The sequence below is a fragment of the Neovison vison genome, chromosome 7 (assembly GCF_020171115.1).
Source record: "Neovison vison isolate M4711 chromosome 7, ASM_NN_V1, whole genome shotgun sequence".
In the NCBI taxonomy this organism is placed as follows: domain Eukaryota; kingdom Metazoa; phylum Chordata; class Mammalia; order Carnivora; family Mustelidae; genus Neogale; species Neogale vison.
In genome coordinates, this window is record NC_058097.1 from 111,987,238 (window position 1) to 112,007,522 (window position 20,285).

The 20,285-nt window shown below is 50.0% G+C and overlaps 1 protein-coding gene across 1 annotated transcript in view; it reads left to right on the plus strand.

The window, feature by feature from the left end:
• UBASH3B (ubiquitin associated and SH3 domain containing B) overlaps window positions 1-20,285 on the plus strand; it is a 136,787-nt gene that overhangs the window by 75,446 nt on the left and 41,056 nt on the right. The gene's annotated exons all lie outside the window — the stretch shown is intronic.

The window sequence follows — 20,285 nt, forward strand, 5'->3', positions numbered from 1 at the left end:
GTGTGTGTGTGTGTTGGTGTGTGGCATTCTGAAACTGGCTTCCTGAGGGACCAGAACATAATAGAGCAAGACTCTCTAAGCCTCCTCGTTTGAAGGGCAGGCAATGTGTCTAGGCCGTTTCTCAACCCCAAATGCCTACTGTAGTTCCTGACAGGTGGCAGGGATCCAGCAAGTTCTGTAAATGTTTATGGAGTGCTCGCTCTGTACCAGGCAACTCAAGGCTCTTGAGATTCCGTACAGATCATCGCAAAGTCTCTGTCCTCAGGGAGCTTAGGGTCACTGGCGGGGAGACCATTGCAATCCCACAAATCCATACATATATAAGTATGTCCGTGCTGTTAGTGTAGGATAAAAGAATAAATTCCTTTTCTTTCCTTAGCTTTTTAGTTGAGGCTCTGGCTTTTTCTGGCTCTTGGCAGAGGGAAGGCCATAATAAATGTGGCTTTTCATAGTCTGTGTTATCACTAAGATAATATTATTCACCCACAGTCTTTTGGAAACTTCTCCCCCCAGTGAGAACATGGACATGGTTAAGGTTTCTCTTTCCTTCTGTGCCCCCTCCCCTAGCCCTCTGTTGGCTGCATTTGGAGGTTCAAGCCCCTCCCCCCTTTCCAACATTGCACCTGCTGTGCCTCTCCCTTCTTGTCTGGATGGCAAATTCCACTCATCCATCAAGGCCCAGCTCAGCTCATGCCCACTCTGTGGACAAAGTTAATGTCTCCCTCTCGACGACCCACGTGCACTCTGTAAATGACCATGGACATGCGTCACTAGGTGTTGTGGTTGTCTTCTGTCTCAGCTGAGCTCCTTGAGGCCGGGAATTATGTTTTATCTATCACTGAATTTCCCAGAGTCTGGCACAAAGCCCAGTCCTTCATAGATGCCCAGCCCGTGTGGGATAGATGAACGGATGGGTCCACAACATTCCCTCTCCCCCCTTTCTGTGTAATAAAGGGCACAAAAGAGATGTGGACCCGGGTTGAGGAGTCCAGACCAAGGCCCAAGGACCGTGCAAGAGATGGGGGTTTGAATGGTGATTGATGTGGACTCCGAGCTTCTTTCACACTTTTTATAAGGGTGTCAAGAGGTTATCCTTTTGTAAAATTGAAGTATAGTGGACCTGTGGGGTTATATTGGCTTCAGGCACACAGCATAACGATTCGCTGATTCTATACATGGTGCTGTCCACCGTAAGCGTATGACGTAAGCATATGACGTTATCACAACATTCCCGACCATGGTGCCTCTGCTGTGCTTTTCATCCCCATGACTGGGCTTCTCTCATGTATTTATGAATGATCCAGAAAAGGAAATTCAGAGTGAAAGTGGCATATCTGCAGATGACTCAGAGCTCTTTTGGTGCCATGCCAGTGGGGTAGACCTTCAGAGGAGCTCCCAGGACAAGGGTAGAAAGGCAAGGGGAAGGGGGGACTTCAGTGTGTGCAAATTTAAGCCACTGCATTGAAGCAGAGGTTATCTGAGGTCTAGGACAGTGCTTCTCTGTGATTAGCATTGGCAAGAAAGAGCAAAGACCTGGGAGTCATTCCATTCAGTTAATTAAGCACCTACTATGTGCTAGGCATAGTGCTCAGGACTGTTCCTCCCACCCTTGAGAGATCTGAGAGTCTAATGAAGAATATTTCCAGTAGAGTGAGAAAAACAGACACAGAAGGAAATAGGTGAGGACTGGCAAGTACTCCTAGAAGAACATTACCAAGTGCTATGAGAAGATGGCTATTTTGCTGGGGTGGAGGGTGGGGAGAGCGGGGGAGAACTCATTCATTCAATTCTCAGTTTCAGGGCATTAACTACATTCTATTTTTCGGAGGCATGACGTTAAAGAGATACGGAGCCATTATCTCCAGGGAACTGGGAGTCAAGGGGAGGGATACAGAGAAGTAAAGGGTAGGAGGGACAGTGAAGGAGATGTGTGATTCAGAAGTTCTGGAAGGATTCCTCAGAGGAGGGAAATTCTTGGCTTTAGTCTTAAAGTCATCCTTTAAGTTCATTAGACAGAAAAGAGGAGGTGTGGACAACCCCACTAGAAAAAGCCAAGAGGACGAAAGTTCAATAGAGGTTCAGGGTATTTTGGGCAACTATGGGGTTGCACAGAGCTTTGAAGTAGAAGGGTAACAGGTGCAGGGGCACAACAGCAAGGCCCTCAGGGCGCTCGGGGTCAGCAAGACCATGGCGTGATCCAGGTTAATATTTCTGGAAGATTGTACTGGCCCCAGTGGGAATGGACTGGGAACTGGGAGATGGAAGCAGGTTGCAAACCAGCAGCCAAGAGAACCTCGCCAATCATCCAAGCGAGAGCTCATACGCTGAGCCTAGAATGAATGAATGAATGAATGAATGGACCCCCGAGTGACTTCAGAGATGGAACTGGCCTGGGACATCAGCCAAAAATCTTTAGGAAATGTTATTCTCTCTCTGGACATGCAGGGCACCCTGGTCGGGGCAGGGGTGGGGGGACAGTGCTGAGACCAGTACCTAGAGACCGGCTGTAGCTGGGAGAAAGGGCACCAGAGACGTGGGTCCTGGGCTGCCCCTGGCTCTGTGACCTGACTGACCTGAGCCCCCACCAGGATTGCTAGGAGAATACAATCACTAAATTCTGTGTAAACAGTAGGGTCAGCCAGTGGGTGGTTCGGGCTCCTGCATGTTCAGAAATTTAAAACAAAACAAAACACACACATCAAAAAAACCCACACAATGCTGGAGAAGGTCCAGAGAAGGGCAAGGGGATGACTATGGGGTTGGAAAGGTTTCTTGACCAGGACGTGATGATAATATTGGAGATACCCAATCTGGAGGAACAAAGGGAGTCTGCCAGGCTTAGGAACAGTGCCAGAGGACACGGGGACTCAGGCCAACTACCTGGGTTCCAATCCTTGACTAGGCAATTTAAAATCCTCCTGTTGCCTTGGGGGAGCTAATCAGCATATCCAAGTCTCTGTTTCCTGGTTTGTCTAAAGGATGAAGGTCCTGAGCTGATTGTTGTGACCACTGAAGGTAAAGCCTGTTACGCAAGGAGTGACACCTGATTAGCACTTCCTGTCAGCATCCCGTTAACTGGGAAGAGGCAGAGTCCCCCATCCTGTAAAGATCACAACTGTGCTTGGAGAGATGCATGGGGCAAATAAGAAGAAGAAGCACGCTCTCACACAGCGGTTGGAAACTGATGAAATCCTCATTTCCAAGGACCATGGGCAACTCTGCCCTCCCATCCTGTGGGTCGGAGGGCAGCTGGAGGGGAGTTGCTGCCCCCCTTTCTCTGCAGCCTCACACATGACCCTAGGCCCTGGGTCACTTGCGCACGCCAGAGATTCATGCTGACTTACCACCTACCAACTTCTGAGCTTGTCAGTGAGGGATGGAGACCTGGGGAAGAAGCACGGGAGGGAGGGAGAAGCCTCAGCTTTGGCTGCACCTACACAGAGAAAGACTTTGCTGCCTGGCAGTCCAGGACATCCGTGGGTTCTCCTGGTGCCAGGGGGGTCCCCACACAGCACATGCCCCAGCTGCGCACGGTGGTATGTCACTGCTCACTGTGGGAGGAAGAGGCTCCACTGGCACATCGACAGCCCTGAGGTCGGATCCCTTGTGGCTTTCGCTGTCACCAGAAACCCTCCCCTGAGAGACAGCCCAACCATGGACTGCCTATCTTTAGTTGGTCTAATTTGTAGGGCTGGCAGCCTGGAATGTGGTTACTGCAAATGATACTAATCTCTGAGCTGAATTCCAGAGCGAAGCTGCTGCTTCGGGTGCCGTAATTTACACGAAGCAGATACTCATTATGCATTTACTGTATGGAAAGCACCACGCATCGCATAGTGGCCACCCGTGCCCACAGCCTGGAAAAGAATCACAACAGCCGACATGCGCGTCGACCTCAACACCTTGTGTCTGCAGCATTAACAACGAGAGTTTCATCAGTGACCCCCCCCGCCCCAGACAACGCTCTGTTATTGCCATTCTCTGGTGTCAGGCGAGAAAACGGGAGATCAGCTAGACTCAGGATGTTTTAATGACGGGTCTGGCCCCCATGCACACGGTCTCTTAACCCTCACGGTAGCTTTGTGAGGTCATTGTTACCGTTCTACTTGTGTGGCTGAGAGCTCCATGGCCAAAGAGGTTTCCCCCAAATTGCAGTTAGTAAGTAGCAGAGCCAAGGCTCAAAGCCAGATCCTCTGGTGACCTCACACAGCGCGACTCCTGTCCCTCGGTCAGAACGGCTGGGTTGCTGATGAAACAGGCTTGCCAGTGGGGTGCCCCTTGCTGAGATGGGGTTCAGTTGCTGGGCCCCCTTTCTGGCCTGTTGCTCAGGCTGGATGGGAGGGACAGAGTACTTTGCTCCCCTCATGGGCACAACATACCCTCAGTTACACCCACATAACGTTGTTGCTGTGGTTCGGTCTAAACCCCTAAAACTATGAAGACGCGCACTCAGCCAGGGCTCTGTGAGCTGGGCCCACTTGACTGGTCAGTTACATCATGACCTGGTAACTGGTCAGTTACATCATGAAGGGAGGGACCAAATCCATCCATCCTGTGATGGTGTAGTAGAGAACCAGAAGCAGCATCTCCTCCCAGCAGCACGTGTGCACGTGTACACACACACACACACACACACAGCCCAGTGAAATGATGCCAGAGAAGCTTGAAGTCCAGGCTCCATCTGGACGCTTCCTGGTGGTCCCTTTGCAGAGCGTTCCCTGAGTCGGCTTCGAGAAGATGACCCTGATGCTTGTGTTTTAGGGTCCCCGTCCAAGCTCTAGGAGAACTGGGGTGGGCCCCTTGAGGACAGAGCCCCCATTCTCCACCAGTAAGTTACAGACTGTCCCTCTCATCAGCCTCTGCGGAAGGTCAGACTAACATACCTGTGTAAACCTGCTGTGAGGCCCGGGGAGAAAAGAGCACAGAAACTCATTTTGTATCTACAGCGCGGGGAAAGGCATCTTAGGTGCTGAGCGTGCGCCGTGATCTCGCAGGGCTGAGGGATTCGCCGTGTTTCGGTGCCTGGTGGGAAGGACAGGCGCCTGCAGGTCGGAGGACGAGAACTGTATTTGGTGCTCGGGGCCACTGCTGTTCACAACACTCCATCCTCCACTCTGGGAGAAGGTATATCGTTTGTGGCAGCGTTTAGCCAAGAGCAAAGAGCTCTGAAGTGACTCCTGGTGGCATTTGTTTCTTAGTAATCCTGTGAATTAGATACTCCATTCTATGGATGAGGCAACAGGCTCGCAGACATCTAGAATCCTAATTTACGTTCTAAGGAGCGTCTTCCAGGAAACTACCTAGATGTTCCCGGGGAGAATGCGCTCCACGGCCCTAGGAGCGAAGAAGTGCTTCCTCTGTCTTCTCTCTGTCTGTCCCTCTGTCCACATGGAAGCTTATTCCGGTCTGAGACCAGTGGAGGCTGATCTGGGCAATGCTGGCAGCCTGTTTGTCCTCAGGCTTCAGGGCCACCAACAGAGTCCCCCTCCTGGGTCCGGCCAGCCTGCTCTATAATTAGGTGTTTCCCTGGGCCCTCTGTTTGTACTCTGCGAGAACGGTGGTGCTGACCTCGGCCTCGCACAGGCAATGGCTGCCTGTCTATAATCCCTTTCTCCCCTGGGGGTGTGGTATTATGAAGGGGAGGAGGTCTGGGGCCACACACCCAGGCCTTCTGCAGTGGATTGGGAGCCTGAGGTCATCCTCTGGGATGATCTTGGCTAATAACCGTAGACTCTACCTTCCCTAGAATAGCCCCTTAAGTCCCCAAACCCCACATCACAGCCACCATTGCTATCCCGTTCCTGGGCCGGTCTGAGAAGTCTCCAGATGAATAGTGAGAGTCATAGAGGTTGGATCCCAGGCAGAGATCCATTGCTACAACCAAAAAAAGTCTGGTCTCTACAGTAAAGCCTCAGCTAAGCTTTTATGTTCCTTTGATTGGGCTGGAACTGTATCAACCACTAAGGTATAACAAATGGGGGAAAGAATTAATTATGAAGAAACACAAGGTATTTGAAATGTTTAAAATGTGGAATCCATTGAAGGGAGAGCGCAGCCCACCTGTACAAAGCTAGTAGGACAGTCTCTTCAAACCTGATTTTCTCATTGGTTTACCTCGTTCCTTGTCCCTCTGGCCACAGGTAAGACCAGGCCTGCGGTGCTGACCACCCTGTCCCCATCCCTGGGTGCCCAAGGTCTACTTCTTGGACTATTGCCCAGCTTGTGCAAGAGATAAAGACGCGTGAAGCAGTTAGAGAGCAAGCCCATGTGGGGGACCGTGGTACATGACGTGTGAGCCCAGACACTGGCTGAGCATGCTGGAGTTATACCCAGGTGGATTCGGAGGGGAGGGGGCAGGCGTCATATGGAAAGGAACCAGCAGAAAAGACTGGGGTGAGGCAGCAGCGCATTTATAACAGGAATAAGCTTTCTCGCTTCTGGAAGTTCCTGTCGGAGAATCCTGAAATAGGAGCTCCCTCAGCAAATGCAGCGTGTGATGCGATCAGATGCTGGAAAATGGAGGTTGGTCTTGACCTTAGAGGCAGGCAGGAGCCATATTACCTTGCAGGGCACGGGGACGGTGGCATTTTAGCAGAAATGTTTCCTCGCAGGCGTGCATGATGGAGTGAAGTAATGATCCGAAGGCGGGGAGGAAGGGGAGCATTCGGAGAAGGCAGATATTCTTCAAGCCTGTGGCTGTGGGACTCAGAAACAACTTGAGGACAAGGTCAACAACACAGACATCCAACTCTTTACCGTGGCCGTAGTACTTCCTCTCACATCATCCCGTTTGGTTCACACAAACAAGTCCTTGGAGACAGTCTCATTAGTCCCATTTTACCGCTGAAGAGACTGAGACTCCAAGGGGCTGACTTGCCCCCACTTGCCCTTCTGAACACAGTCTGCGCAGAGCCCGGGCCTTGCCTTTCCCAGTTTACCCACCTCTTCTCTTCCTGGTGGCGTTTCTCGTATCTTCCTTGGGCAGCACCAGTGGGTGCTCAGAAGCTTCTTAGGGAATGGACACTAGGAGGAGTCAGCGCTTCTCGGGAGCCTGCTGTGCAGTTTTGAATGACTAACCTCCCCATGCTGACACCGTGTCCTGTTCTCTGTCCTCCCTAACCTGCCTATCTGTGAATTCAGTACATGCCTTCAGGGGCGCCTGGGTGGCTCAGTGGGATAAAGCCTCTGCCTTAGGCTCGGGTCATGATCTCATGGTCCTGGGATCGAGCCCCGCATCGGGCTCTCTGCTCAGCAGGGAGCCTGCTTCTCCCTCTCTCTCTGCCTGTCTCTCTGCCTACTTGTGATCTCTGTCCAATAAATAAATAAAATCTTTTTTAGAAAAAAAAAAAAATACATGCTTTCAGCAAAGAGACGTGCCAGGCACGTCATAAGTGAAGTGAGACCCAAGTGTTTGCCCATGGAGAGCTTACATTCTAAGGCAGCCCCGCCTCGTCAGGCATTCTGTGGTGATGAGAATGTTCGCGTCTGCACTACCGACATGGTGGCTACTAGCACTTGACATGGGGCTAGTGTGACAAGGAGCTGAATTTTGAGCTGTAGTTAGCATGTGGCTGGTGACTAGCACATTGGTCGGGACAGTGTGTGTGGGACGCGCGTAGGATGGTTTTCCGGACAGTAGCGAAGGGGACTCCAAGTGGTGCACTAAACTGCTAAGAAAGATAAAATACAGGGGGCAAGGACTCTTTTTCTTGAGGGGCACTTGGGTGGTTCAGTGGGTTAAGCCTCTGCCTTCAGCTCAGATCATGGTCTCAGGGTCCTGGGATCGAGCCCCGCACTGGGCTCTCTGCTCAGCAGGGAGCCTGCTTCCTCCTCTCTCTCTGCCTGCCTCTCTGCCTACTTGTGATCTCTTTGTCAAATAAATTTAAAAAAAAATTTTTTTTTAATGTTTAAAGAAGTCTTTTTCTTGGAATAATGGAACCTGCCTCTCTACCCATCACTGGCCCCCCCAGGAGTGGAGACGGCCCTTCTAGCTTCTCCTTTTCTCAAGGAAATCGTCTTGCTGATAGACTAAAAATAGCACCTCATTTTCCTGAGGAATGCTTCCCTTTGGGTCTTAACTACTGAATCCAGAGCAGTAATTAGAGGAACCCGAGCAGTGTCACAGGTGGGCAAGCAGCTGTCAAGGGGTCAGAGGGAGCTGGGAGAGGGTAAATGGTCCCTTCAGGGTGGCATGAAGCAGAATGGGGCTTGAGATTGCCATCTCTAGCGCGGACTGCACTTTGAAAGGGCTGCTTTCGGTTGTGCTGGGAGCTGGAAGTGTGTGGCTCCAGCTTTGGTCTCTGGTGTCCGTTCACACTGAGAACTCTCATGACCCCTACCTTCCGTGCCTTGCAGATCACTGGTCGTGATCAGCCCATACTTGGCAGCTCTGCTTTATCCCTTATTCCTTAAGGCTAAGGAAACAGCCTAACTTCCTCCCCCAACAGGCAGAAGAACATCGCCAGCAGACAAACTCATAAGCTGTTAGAACCAACCAGAAGGGGCCTTGGCGATCTGTCTCGCTTCATTTTTCCACAGTCCCTGGAGCATTAGAGGTCTCGCTCAAGGGCACACGGTGACAGAGCAAGGACTCATCCTGGCTCTGTCACCAGCTCGGTCCCCCCCCCACCTCCCCACCCCCACCCCAGGCGGCATAACAGACAATCCAGAGTTGGGGGAGATCTGGGTTGTAGGGGTGCAAGGGTGCATGACAAGGATTTGTGAAGTTCCAGGTTTTAAGTCAAGCTCTGCATCAATTCACCATGACCTTAAAGAAGTCACTTTTTTAAAAAGATTTTATTTATTCATTTTCCAGAGAGAGGGAAAGAGAGCGTAAGCATGGGGAGCAGCAGGCAGAGGGAGAGGGAGAAGCAGGCTCCCCGCAGAGCCAGGAGCCCGATGCAGGGCTCCATCCCAGGACCCTGGGATCATGACCTGAGGGGAAGGCAAACGCTTAACCTCAGACTCCCAGGCTCCCTAAAAAGTCATTTTTCCTCTCCATGCCCCAGTTCCCTGCTCTGTACAATGGGAAGACTGCATGACACGTCCCCCTTCCCCGTCCAACGGGGAATATCTCCAGATGGTGGAAGAAGTTTCCACAGAACCCCAAAGCTCGTGAGCACATTTAATGAAGTTAATACCTGCTGTCACCTTAAACCGCACATCACTGTTGTTGAAAAAAAAAAAAAATCAGCTGAGTACATGTAAAGATAATTGGCTTTATTGGACAGTTTGTGAACCAGGCAGCATCCCATCTGGCCAGCCAAGCGGGAGCACCCAGGAACCATTCAAGGTGGAAGGATCATCTAGGCAGGAACAGGACTGGGTTTACAAGCAAAAGAAAAGGATTATTCAAGGCAAGGTCACCTTCCCTTAGGGGAAGGCAGGATTTTGTGGGGGGTTTTTGTACATTTTTTTGGTTGTTGTTTTTATCAGGCATATTCCCTCTTTAGTGCTGATCCGGGTTTTCCAGGATTGGTTTAAAACTTCCCTCCTGGGAGAGGCTGGAACTGCAATTAGAAAAGTCTCGATGGGCTTCGCTGAAAGGAACACGGTTTAGGGCTTGTTTCTTTCTTTCCTTCCTTTTTTAAAAAAGACTTTATTTATGTCAGAGAGAGAGAGCACAATCAGGGGGAGCAGCAGGCAGAGGAAGAAGCAAGCTCCCCCATGAGCAGGGAGCCCCATGCGGACTCCGGCCCTGGACCCTGGGATCATGACCTGAGCCAAAGGCAGCAGCTTAACCACTTAACCAATGGACTGAGCCACCCAGGCATCCCTTAGGGCTTGTTTCTTGATAACCCTGTGAATTCAGTTTAATACATATGCAAAAAGAACAGGCGGCTTCTTCCCCCTCCCAGCTTTTTTTTTTTTTTTTAATTTTTTTTTAAAAGATTTTATTTATTTATTTGACAGAGCGAGAGAGCACAAGCAGGGTGGACAGTGGGGAGAGAGAGGGAGAAGCGGACTGCCGGCTAAGCAAGGAGCCCAATGAGGGGCTCAATCCCAGGACCCTGGGATCATGACCTGAGCCGAAGGCAGACGCCTAGCAATCTGTGCCACCCAGGCGCGCCCCCCCGCTTATTTTTTAAAGGAAAGTGAGGATCAGGGAGGCGGGGAAACAGGTAGGGTTACAGAATGTGGCGGTTCACAGCGACGGTCTGGCACAAGGGACTTTGCCAGCCAGGTTCCCGAGAGCCTACAGTGTCCGTGAGAATCATTCTGCCGAGAAAGGCTTGAACGATGCCAGAGTGGTTCTCAGCCCTGAACACCTCAGCATTCCCGCCCGCTGAGAGGAAGGCTTAACAGGCAGGCGGGAGTGAGTCATCGAGGGTCCTCTTCTGTGCTGGGGACAGTCCATTCAGCCATCGTCAACTCAGGCTTGAGGTACTAGGATTCTAAGCCTGGATTTATATTTGGAAAAAAAGAACACCAGACTAGAAAGCACTTTTGTACATCTGTGGTTACAGACAAACCTGGTCTAAACATAGGTAGTTGATTATAACCTGCTTTCGGCTTTCGCTCACTGGTTAATTTGATTGTCCGGTTCCTGGGTTGGGAGCTAAGGGCAGGAACGGATTGTAGCCAAACAGTGCAGGGTCCCCCTCCCTGTCACCACGGAGGGTGCGGGCACAGGATACAGGTGCTCCTGGGGGATTTCACTGGGTAAGCTGGTTAAGGAAGAGAGTCGCTTAATTAGGATGGAAGGAATCAAGCCTGACATTTAGGCAGAAACGCTAGTGTGTTCTGGTGTAAGAAGATTCAAGGCTGACGGCAGTCGGGGTGACATTTGAAGGTGGCAAGAAGAATGAACTGTGTGAAAAATCCATAAACGCTTTTGCCCTTGAAACCCACACAGTTACCCAGAGATGAGTCAGGTCTGCTTTGTGCACCAGACACGCGGGACAATGTCTCAGTAACTGGACTGGATTCTTGCATGTCCCTAAGTTAAAGCCCTAACGATACTCCGCCTCCCTCACCAAGCTTTTCAGTATCCTTAGCTTTAAAAAATAGCTCCAGGACATGCCTGAAGCTCTCAAGAAGGTATTTTTAAGTGAGCAAAGGTGCCTAGGCCAGTGCCAGACACACAGTCCTTCCAGCACTTTCTTCCCCTGCCTCACCCCCACGGCACACCATTATCTCCAGCATCTAGTTCCTAGAGTCTAGGGACTGGGGTACTGCTGTTGGGCTCTTTGCACATGCCCCTGCCTTCACATTAGCAGTGGTTCTAGCCGTTCTCCAAGGCTGTAGTGCCGCAGTGTGGAGGGCTGGGGTAGGGCCTGGGGCCACCGGGGTAGAGGAAGTCAAAGTGGGACGTGTAGGACCTGAGGTCAGAAGTTTGGGCACCACCTTGCTGTGGAGCCCAAGGCAAGCTGATGGGTGGTCTCTTGACCCCGCACCCCGTGAAGGGGCTCCCAGGGCCTCTCGGCAAATTAGCACCTGCTCAGGAAGTGGCATAGATCACAGGAAATTAATCAGCACCATCTAAGCAAAAGAGGCAAAGACACAGCATTGTAAGGTGCCAAGAGCCGTATCTTAACATATCAATTATTAACACATCTTGAAGTCACAGACGCACACATGTGCAGTCATGCTCAGAGGGCCTGACAGGGCATGGAGATCAGTAGATAAATCTAGATATTCCAAGCTGTGGGGTACTAGGCTGTCCATTCTCTATCCATGAGATAAAATTAGTAATTGCCTTTGGGTCCCTCTCGCTTTCCCTCCTAAAGCTCATGAGGTATAAGGGCTCTAAGCTCTCAGAAGCCCAAGGGGAAGATGAGATCTTGTTTTGTTTTAAGGATTTTATTTATTTATTAGAGAGAGAGAGTACACACATGCACCAATGGGGGTGGGGCAGGGAGGGGACGGAGAAGCTGACATCCCCCTGAGCAGGGAGCCTGATGGGGACTTCATTCCAGGACCTTGAGATAATGACCTGAGCCAAAGGCTGACACTTAACCACTTAAGAGACTGAGCCATGCAGCACCCCCTCACCTCCCCCCTGCCCCCGGCTCCAGATCTTACCTAAAAACAACCACCACACTCAGCCGTTCCTTTGAGCAAGGCTTCCTCAGGGCCCCCAAGCAAGCAAATGTGGCAGTGGGTTACTGATCCCCAAAGCACATGACACTAGCTTCTCTGAGCATCAGGAGCTGAGGCAAGGGGGAGATGGTCTGGGGCCTGGGGCTGGGCCAGCAGACAGATGGTTGGCTGGAGGGTTTGGGACCCTTCTCACTTTCTAGTGTGTTTGGTAAAGTCCCGTCTGTGATCTTGAATGTGCCTTCATGAAAGGGGGAGGAGTAAGTCATTTAGGAAATTCAGCCTGATCTTTCAGCAGCCCAGCAGTGTTGAAAAGGTCAGGTAGAAGTTCCTAGGATTTTAACCACAGCACAAACCTCTGAGGCATCAGCCAGGAACTTTTGTCTTCCGGAAGGACTCCATCCAGGAAAAGACCAAAGCTGGCTTAACTTTCGCAACAAAAGCTGGCGAAGGCAGTCAGTGGCCCCGGGGCAAAGGAGCCAATGCCGGGGGAACATAGACCAGGAGCTAGCCTCCCATAACCGTAACAGCCCGCTTATCAACCTCTGCTTACCTAGGGGGCTGAGCTGAAGGAGACCTAAGTCTTTTTTTTTTTTTTTTAATTTATTTTCAGCAGAACAGTATTCATTATTTTTGCACCACATCCAGTGCTCCATGCATTCCGTGCCCTCTATAATACCCACCACCTGGTACCCCGACCTCCCACCCCCAGCCCCTTCAAAACCCTCAGATTGTTTTTCAGAGTCCGTAGTCTCTCATGGTTCACCTCCCCTTCCAATTTCCCCCAACTCCCTTCTTTTACCCAGAGTCTCACATCTGTAGAGCTATAGATCCCAGCCCCACCCTGACTCTGGGTTGGTGTCCTAGCCAATCCATTCCACCCTCTCCCTTAACTACCAGGCTGTGACTCCTGGACATGCAATGGTTTCTTTTCAGATTACATAAATCTTTCATCTTTTACTACATCAACTTTAAATGGTGGCAGGAAAGAGATGAGGATGTATTTAAGGTGAAGGAATCAGGCCAGTTAGTTTCAGTTAGTTCTGGGATTCGGACTTCCCCTCTCCTGCGTTAAATGCCCACATCATCCCCTAATGCTGAACAACTCATACCAGCCAATGCCCAGTGGGTGTTGCTTTCCTTCCTATCCCCCCTTTCCTGAAGAGCTGGACATCCATTATTTTTCTGTTACTCTGCACTGGCAATTTTGTGACTTGAAACACACACATTTACCATTTTCACGGTTTCTATCCAGCAGGAGTCCAGGCTTGGCTGGGTGCTCTGCCCAGAGTCTGGCCGCATTTAAGCTGTCGGGCAGGCTGTGTCCTCATCAGGAGGCTTCACTAGGATCCTCCTCCAACTTCATTCAGGTCACTGGCGGAATTCATTTCTTTTCGGTTATAGGACTGAGTGTCCCAGTGTTTTTGCTAGATGTTGGCTAGAAGCCATTCTCTTAGACACTGCCCACAGGTCCCTGCCATGGGGCGCTCTCCGTAAGCTGCTCACAGCACGCTGCCTCATTGAGGCAGTGGGAGAACAAGTCCCTTAGAGCCTTATATGTGGGTCATAATGCAATCACAGGAGCAGCACATTACCTTTGTCCTATTTTGTCGGACAGAAGTCGTGGTTCTCATCTGTACACTATGGTGGAGGGGATTACACAAGGGAGTGATACTAAGGCAGAGATTACTAGGTTCTCACCTTAGAGCCCAGCCACGGCATAGCTAAACCCTTATCAACTTTGTGAAATTCATGCTTTTTAAAAAATGTATTTAGAACCCATTATGTGGTGCTCCTGGGTGGCTCAGTTGATTAACGTCAGGGTCTTGATTTTGTCTCAGGTTGTGATCTCAGGGTCCTGGGATTGAGCCCCATGTCTGTCTCCACACTCAACTCAGAGTCTGCTTATTTCTCTCCCTCTGCTCCTCCCCCTGCTCACCTCCTCGCTCATGCCCACTCTGTCTCTCAGATCTTAAAAATAAAAAGCCTATATGTGCCAAGTACTGTAGCAACTATTGGGGCTACAGAGGAAACAAGAAATGGTTTCTGCTTCACATAGCTCACAGTCTGTTGGGGAAGACCAGTGGCTTAGATAGAATGTGGAATGTGCTGCAGTCACGCACAGGGTGTTTGGGGCCAGACCCGTCAGAGGACCACTTCCCAGAGGAGATAAAATCTCCGTGGCATAGATGAAGGATAGTAAGCTGTAGCCAACTGACGGTAGAGTGGGCCTTGCAGAGGAAGGGCCAAACAGGAAAAAGGGTTAAGCCTGAGACAAGAGTCAGGGAACAGAGTGCTTAAGGCCAAGCTGAGCCCATGGCAGGCATCGCACGCATGGTAGAGAGTTTATATGCATTCTTGGAGATGATGATCTTTAAAAATCAGACAGGGATGCTTTATATTGGACCCTGGATGGCTCAGGTGCAACCCTTGTGCCTATTTTTGCTCCTTGGGTCACATGTGTATTGGCCATCTCCTCATTCAGCAAATTCCAAGACCATCCCCTTCTTTTTTTAGTTTGCATTTTAATCTCTGCAAATCTCTTGAAATAAGCAGTCAGCACAGTAGGATATGACCTGGGAGAGATTTGCTCAGGTGGAGTTTGGGACACCCTTAAGATTCAGTGGTGTCCCTCTGCCTTATGTTCTCCTTCGAAGTCCACCCAAGAATCCTGTGATAATAACCCAGCCTCCTGGTTGAAGACCCTCAGCTGAATTCTTCAAATTCAGGACTTACTGTTGTTTACCCACACATACTCCTTTTGAATCTGACCTCATTCAATGGAGGGGGAGACAAAGGGCAGATAAGGCGCCTGGGACTAGCATGTGGGTTTGAAAGTAAGACCTGTTCTGACTGTACTTCAGTGGAATTTGTTGGAAACAAAGCTCATGTGAAGTCAGAGAATGGAGTTCAGTTTGGACTTTGCCACGGATGTGTTGGGCAGTCGTAACCAGCTACTGGTCAGAACCAACCGTGAAAAGGTTTGATGGCATCGTCATGAAATAACATAGTAGTTGATTGAAACTTACTGCACATCAGTGTTTAATATGTGTGAGTCCGTAGGCACTTGTAATCATAGGTATAGTCATTTATTTCATAAACATCGGTCAGTATCAAAACCTGTGGATACAGCTAAGGTATTTTGGGAGAAAAAAATGTCAAAAACAAGAAATCAGAGCCCCTACTCTTGAGAACTATAATATATTTTGTATTTTCAGTCATGACTATTTATTCCCCACTCCACCTCTGCTACTAAGTGACAACACTTAGGGCTTCTCTCTTCCAGGAGACGTGAATGTGCAGAGAATAGCGATTCGCTTAGTGTTAGCCCAAGTACCTACAAGGAAGCAGTCTACAGGAGAAATTAAATATCATGTTTCTATAAAAAATTAAGACCTGTTTTGATCCCAGAACTGTCACTAACTGTATGCCTTGAGCAGCGTTCTTAATCTTTCTACTTTCTTTCTACTTTCTATTATGGTATAACAGACCATAATACACACCTCACCAGACTGGTTTAAGGTTCAATAAAATGGCTGTAAATCGCACAGCACATAATGGGTATTCTGTTAATGTTCACTTCCTTCTCTTTCCAAATAACCTTCTGTTTGCTGAGGTGGGCATGTGATAAGCTCCCTTATGGGCGGGCAGGGGCCCTGTTTTCCTATTTTCATGTTCACGGTCCTCAACACAGTGTCTGGCTGCAGAGCTCGCCACAAGACAGGCTTACGGAAGGAGTGTTTCACTGAATGTACAAACGTGTGAATTTTCAGCTGTTGGGCTTTTTAAAAAAGATTTATTTATTTGAGAGAGAGTGAGCAGGGGGAGGGGCAGGGGGAGAGGGAGAGAGAATCTTCAAGCAGACTCCTCCCTCACTGCAGAGCCGTCAGGCTCGAGCCCAGGACCTGAGCCGAAATCGAGAGTCGGATGCTTAGGGGCACATGGGTGGCTCAGCTGTTGAGCATCTGCCTTCGGCTCTGGGATCTGCCAGGGTTCTGGGATCTAGCCCCATGTAAGCCTCCTTGCTCTGCGGGGAGCCTCCTTCTCCCTCTCCTGCTCCTCCTGCTTGTGTTCCCTCCTCTCTTGCTGTGTTTTTCTCTGTCAAATAAATAAATAAAATCTTAAAAAAAAAGAGTCGATGCTTAAACTGAGCCACCCAGATGTCCCAGGTGTTGGGTTTTATAGAAAGTTCCCATGGGAGACTGTCACTGTGCTCCCCTTACCATGAGCCAGAAACCGCGGCCACCGCTGGAGCCGACTTCATCTGCTCTGGAAGACAAGTGGCCCTGTGGCTTGAGCTTACCCCGGAACAACCCGCCTTCCTCTTTCCAGCTGACGGACCTGACCCAAGTTCTACAGTCTCGCTAAGCCTTGCTCAGTGAGGGAAATAAGGACACCGACCTCCAAGCGTTGAGTAAGGAGCCAGTGAGATCACTTATATTTAAACTGTTGAGTGCAGCCCTTATTCCTAGTCAACACTCAGTACCTGTCCGCTAACACACCACGTACATGAAGAGGTTCAGAACAGTGGCCACGGCTCTGTTTGGTCCGCGCTTTCCTCTCGCCTACCAGAGCTGCGCCAGAGCCTCTTCCTGTAGCTTCGGGATGAAACCATTTTGAGGCACTAAAAATCATCCATGTTTAAGTATTTTTAGCTGATTCGAGTGGCTTAGAGAGGAAGGAAGTGGAAATAGGAGAAGAAAACAAGTGACCTCTACAACCTGAAAGGACTCCTCATTTTCATCTGTTTTTCCCTGATGTCTTATTTGGGGTGTGGGGGGGAGCTCTACCCTCTCTGTGTTTGAAATCCCACCTGCCGCTTGTTGGAGCGCAGACCCTTCCCGTTCCCCTGCCCCCAGAGGCCCCAGGCATACCTCAGAGCTCCAGTGGAGGAACAGGGGGCGGGGGAGGTCCCCAGTCACAGCCCTGCCCTGCACTCCACTGTGAGCCTAATGCACCTCTTCACCTCTCTGTTGTCTCCTTTTCCTCTTCTGTGACAGAAAAATAACAACAAGGAACTCTGCCTTGTTGAGGAAGCCCTGCCTCTCAGGGCTGTTAGGAGGCTCCTCGAGTGATGACATAAAAGTCTTAATAGCGTCTTCACTATGGCGCCATTTTTCTCAGTGAGCTCCCTCCTCTTCCTGGGCAGGTCCTGCCTCCTTGAGGGCAGTCACTGCCTTCTCGGGCTCCTTGTCTTCCTGCAGTAGCTTTCCTGCCTTCTGCGTGTCTCCAAGCACTTCTGCCCCAGGCTGCCAGCCGGAAAGGCATCTGGGGGCTGGCCGTGGCTCTGTATTAACCTCCGCCTTCCCCGGTGCCCCACGGGGACACACCCTCTTTTATCTGGTGACACCTTTGTTCCCAGCCCGCTGGGCTTGCCTCTGCAGGGACTCAGAGACTCCACACAACAGACACTGCCCCGCCAGGGGTGGCTGATTTCCCTGGTTTTCTATAGAACCCGTAACCTAAAAACAGAACCTTCTGGACTGAACACAGTCTGAGAAATGCTGCCTTCACCGTGGAACTGAACACAGCGGCTAGGAGGGGTACCAACCCACACTCCACTGTTGGGTATCTCTTAGAGGAGGAGAAACGGATGAAAGCATGCAAAAATGGTCAAGTTCCAGGGAAGGGAGAGAGTCCTAAAAATATAAATCATGGCCATATTTACCAAGGACCCAGTATAGGCAGGGGACTGTGCCAAGTGTGTTACTCTAACGTACATGATTTCATTTACTCTGGTTCCGGGATTGCTGTGTCCCTGGTTTGCTGTGCTGTCCTTGGGCAAAACAGAGGTACCCTCTGATCCTGTTTCTTGGGGGGATAGCCATAGTTCAGCAGTTGCAGTTTGAAACATTTATCCTGTTCTCTTGGGAAGTACTTTAGCGGGGGAGAGAGGAGTATGGCCCAGCAGCCCCATGCAGAGCCCCAGTAACTGAGGCTCTTAGAGGAAAAAGGGGCACCCTGGCCAGCCTCCCCCTTCTGAATGAAGACTGTTGACCCCCTGCTCAGAGCTATCACTCCTCAGGTAACTTCAGTGAGTGAAATCTGTCCCTCTGGGGCTCACAGCCTCTCTGTGACTCTCAACTTCCCTCCTCGTCTAACCTGAACCCCTCTGCCCACCTCCAGACAGTCTGGCTTGTGTCCCCCTCTCCAGCAGACTCTCCCTACAATAGTCACGCGTCTCTGGCTGACTTCCCCCTGCGCCTTTTCTTGTGTTTTTGCCTGGAAAACTTTCCTGTCACTGCAAATCCCATACACTCCTCAAGAGCATGCTGCATGGTTTTAGACTTGAGCAGAGAACGAATATGGGTCTTCCGATGCCCAGTCTTGGGATATACCTATTAGCATGGAACTTACATTTATTCTAGGAAAATGGCAAAGATTGTTAGTTAACATGCAGAGGCATGGGGACAAATTTATCTTTAGGTGCCTGGTAGATGCTGGGCGCTGCCCTGAGCTCTTCAGGTAGAGTATCTGATATGGATATTAATCCCCATTCTACCTCGCGAAGTAGGTACTGTTATCCCCATTTAAGAATCTGGGGAAATGAATCTTAATAATGAAATGGTCCATAGTCCCACAACTAGTCAGGGTTTGCCTCCCAAAGATCTACTCCTTTTACACTACAAACACTCTACTTGTGTCTCTGTGCAAAAACTCATTGATTTAGGGGGTCGGGGGGAAGGTATTGTCTAGATCCTAGGGAGACTTAGAGGCAGAAAGAAATGTTTTATTATGTCACCACCCGTGGTCTAATGGCTGGTTTCCCAATTACAAACGGCTGCCCCCCAGCAGCGGAGGCCAAGCTGCAGCCCCTTTTTAGCAAGAACAAAACAAGGCCACTCCATACGGGCTGCTGGGCCCCGCCACAGAAAAACATCAGGGAACCTATGCGGCATTCTCCCCACTAACCACCCCCCGAGGAGAGCTGCTTAATAGGCTCTTTATGAGTTGGAAAAAGGGTCTTGTTGATAGAAGAGAAAGAGGGGTGTCACCACAGGTTGGATTTCTTCAACTGGAAGGCCTTCTTAAAGCCCCCGAATGGCTCAGCATTCCACCCCCCCTTCTCCGATTAGCTTTATAAAAAAAAAAAAAAAAATCCCCCCGCATTTTCCTTCCTGTTGGCTAGCCTTGTGGAGGTAGCGTCCCAGGCCCCCCGGCAGGCCTACTATCCCATTGATTATTAGATGCACAGCTCTCAGACAGGCCACAGCCGCTGAAAGCCTAGCCATTAGCCTCAGCTCACTGAAAGGGTTCACCGCCAGGAGACTGATTGTGAAATTGGGTCTTTATGATCAATATATCTTTCTCCATTAGGTTCATTTCCTCCAAAGGAAATGGGCAGGGCCATTATGGTTTGTGTTTATTGATGCGCCCCTCCATGGCCTTCTTCGGCTTCATGGGGAGGAGGCCACAGGAGGCTGATCCCTCAGAGATGAGGTTGCTAAACTGAAACCCGCCAGCCTCTTGCAAGCCTATCTTGCTGGCCTTGGTGACCAAAAAAAAAAAAAAAAAAAGTAGCTGGAATTGTTTGTGTGAAAGGAATGGAATGTGTTATTTCATTATGTAGGAAAGAGCACCCAACTCTACCAGGTAGAGAAGGTGGCATGGGTTTGGGCACAAGTTGGAAAGAGTCCAGATACAGAAAAGAACTTTCTGAGCACAAGAGCGTTAGGTAATCTGGAGACATTGCGGAGTCCCGTTAAGGTCTGTAAGAAGAAGAAAATTCCTTCAAGGAACATGCTCGAAGGAAGTACAACCTTATCTGGTCATGAGAAGGAACAGACCATCCAGTCTCTAGATCTTTTTGCCACCACAGAATCCAGCTTTCTGACTTACAGTTGCTTCTGGGGACCATTATGGATGTCACAACTTTCTCAACCTCCCTGTGCAGGCATTCATCCCTTTTCTCTTTGAAGATGAAAAACTAAAGCATCAAATTGGGAAATCACTTCCTTTGGGGAAAGAGCACCTGAAAACTGGTGCCCATGCCTCCGTTCCTTCAGGGGCCCACTAGGGCCACAGCATCGGACCAGTCCTTGATTTTACTTCTGCCAAGAAGGTGGCTACAATGCCACCTCTGCTGTTCCTGGGCTTGTGTGGCTCTTAGCTGTTCCTCAAATGTTCCCCAATATTCGTTTGATTTCTGACCTTCACTGAAAGGTGGTACTAAACCTATATGGATCTTATCAGCCACTGGTAGCTGAGAGGGTAACAATGGCAGAAAGCGAAGTCTCCATTAATGG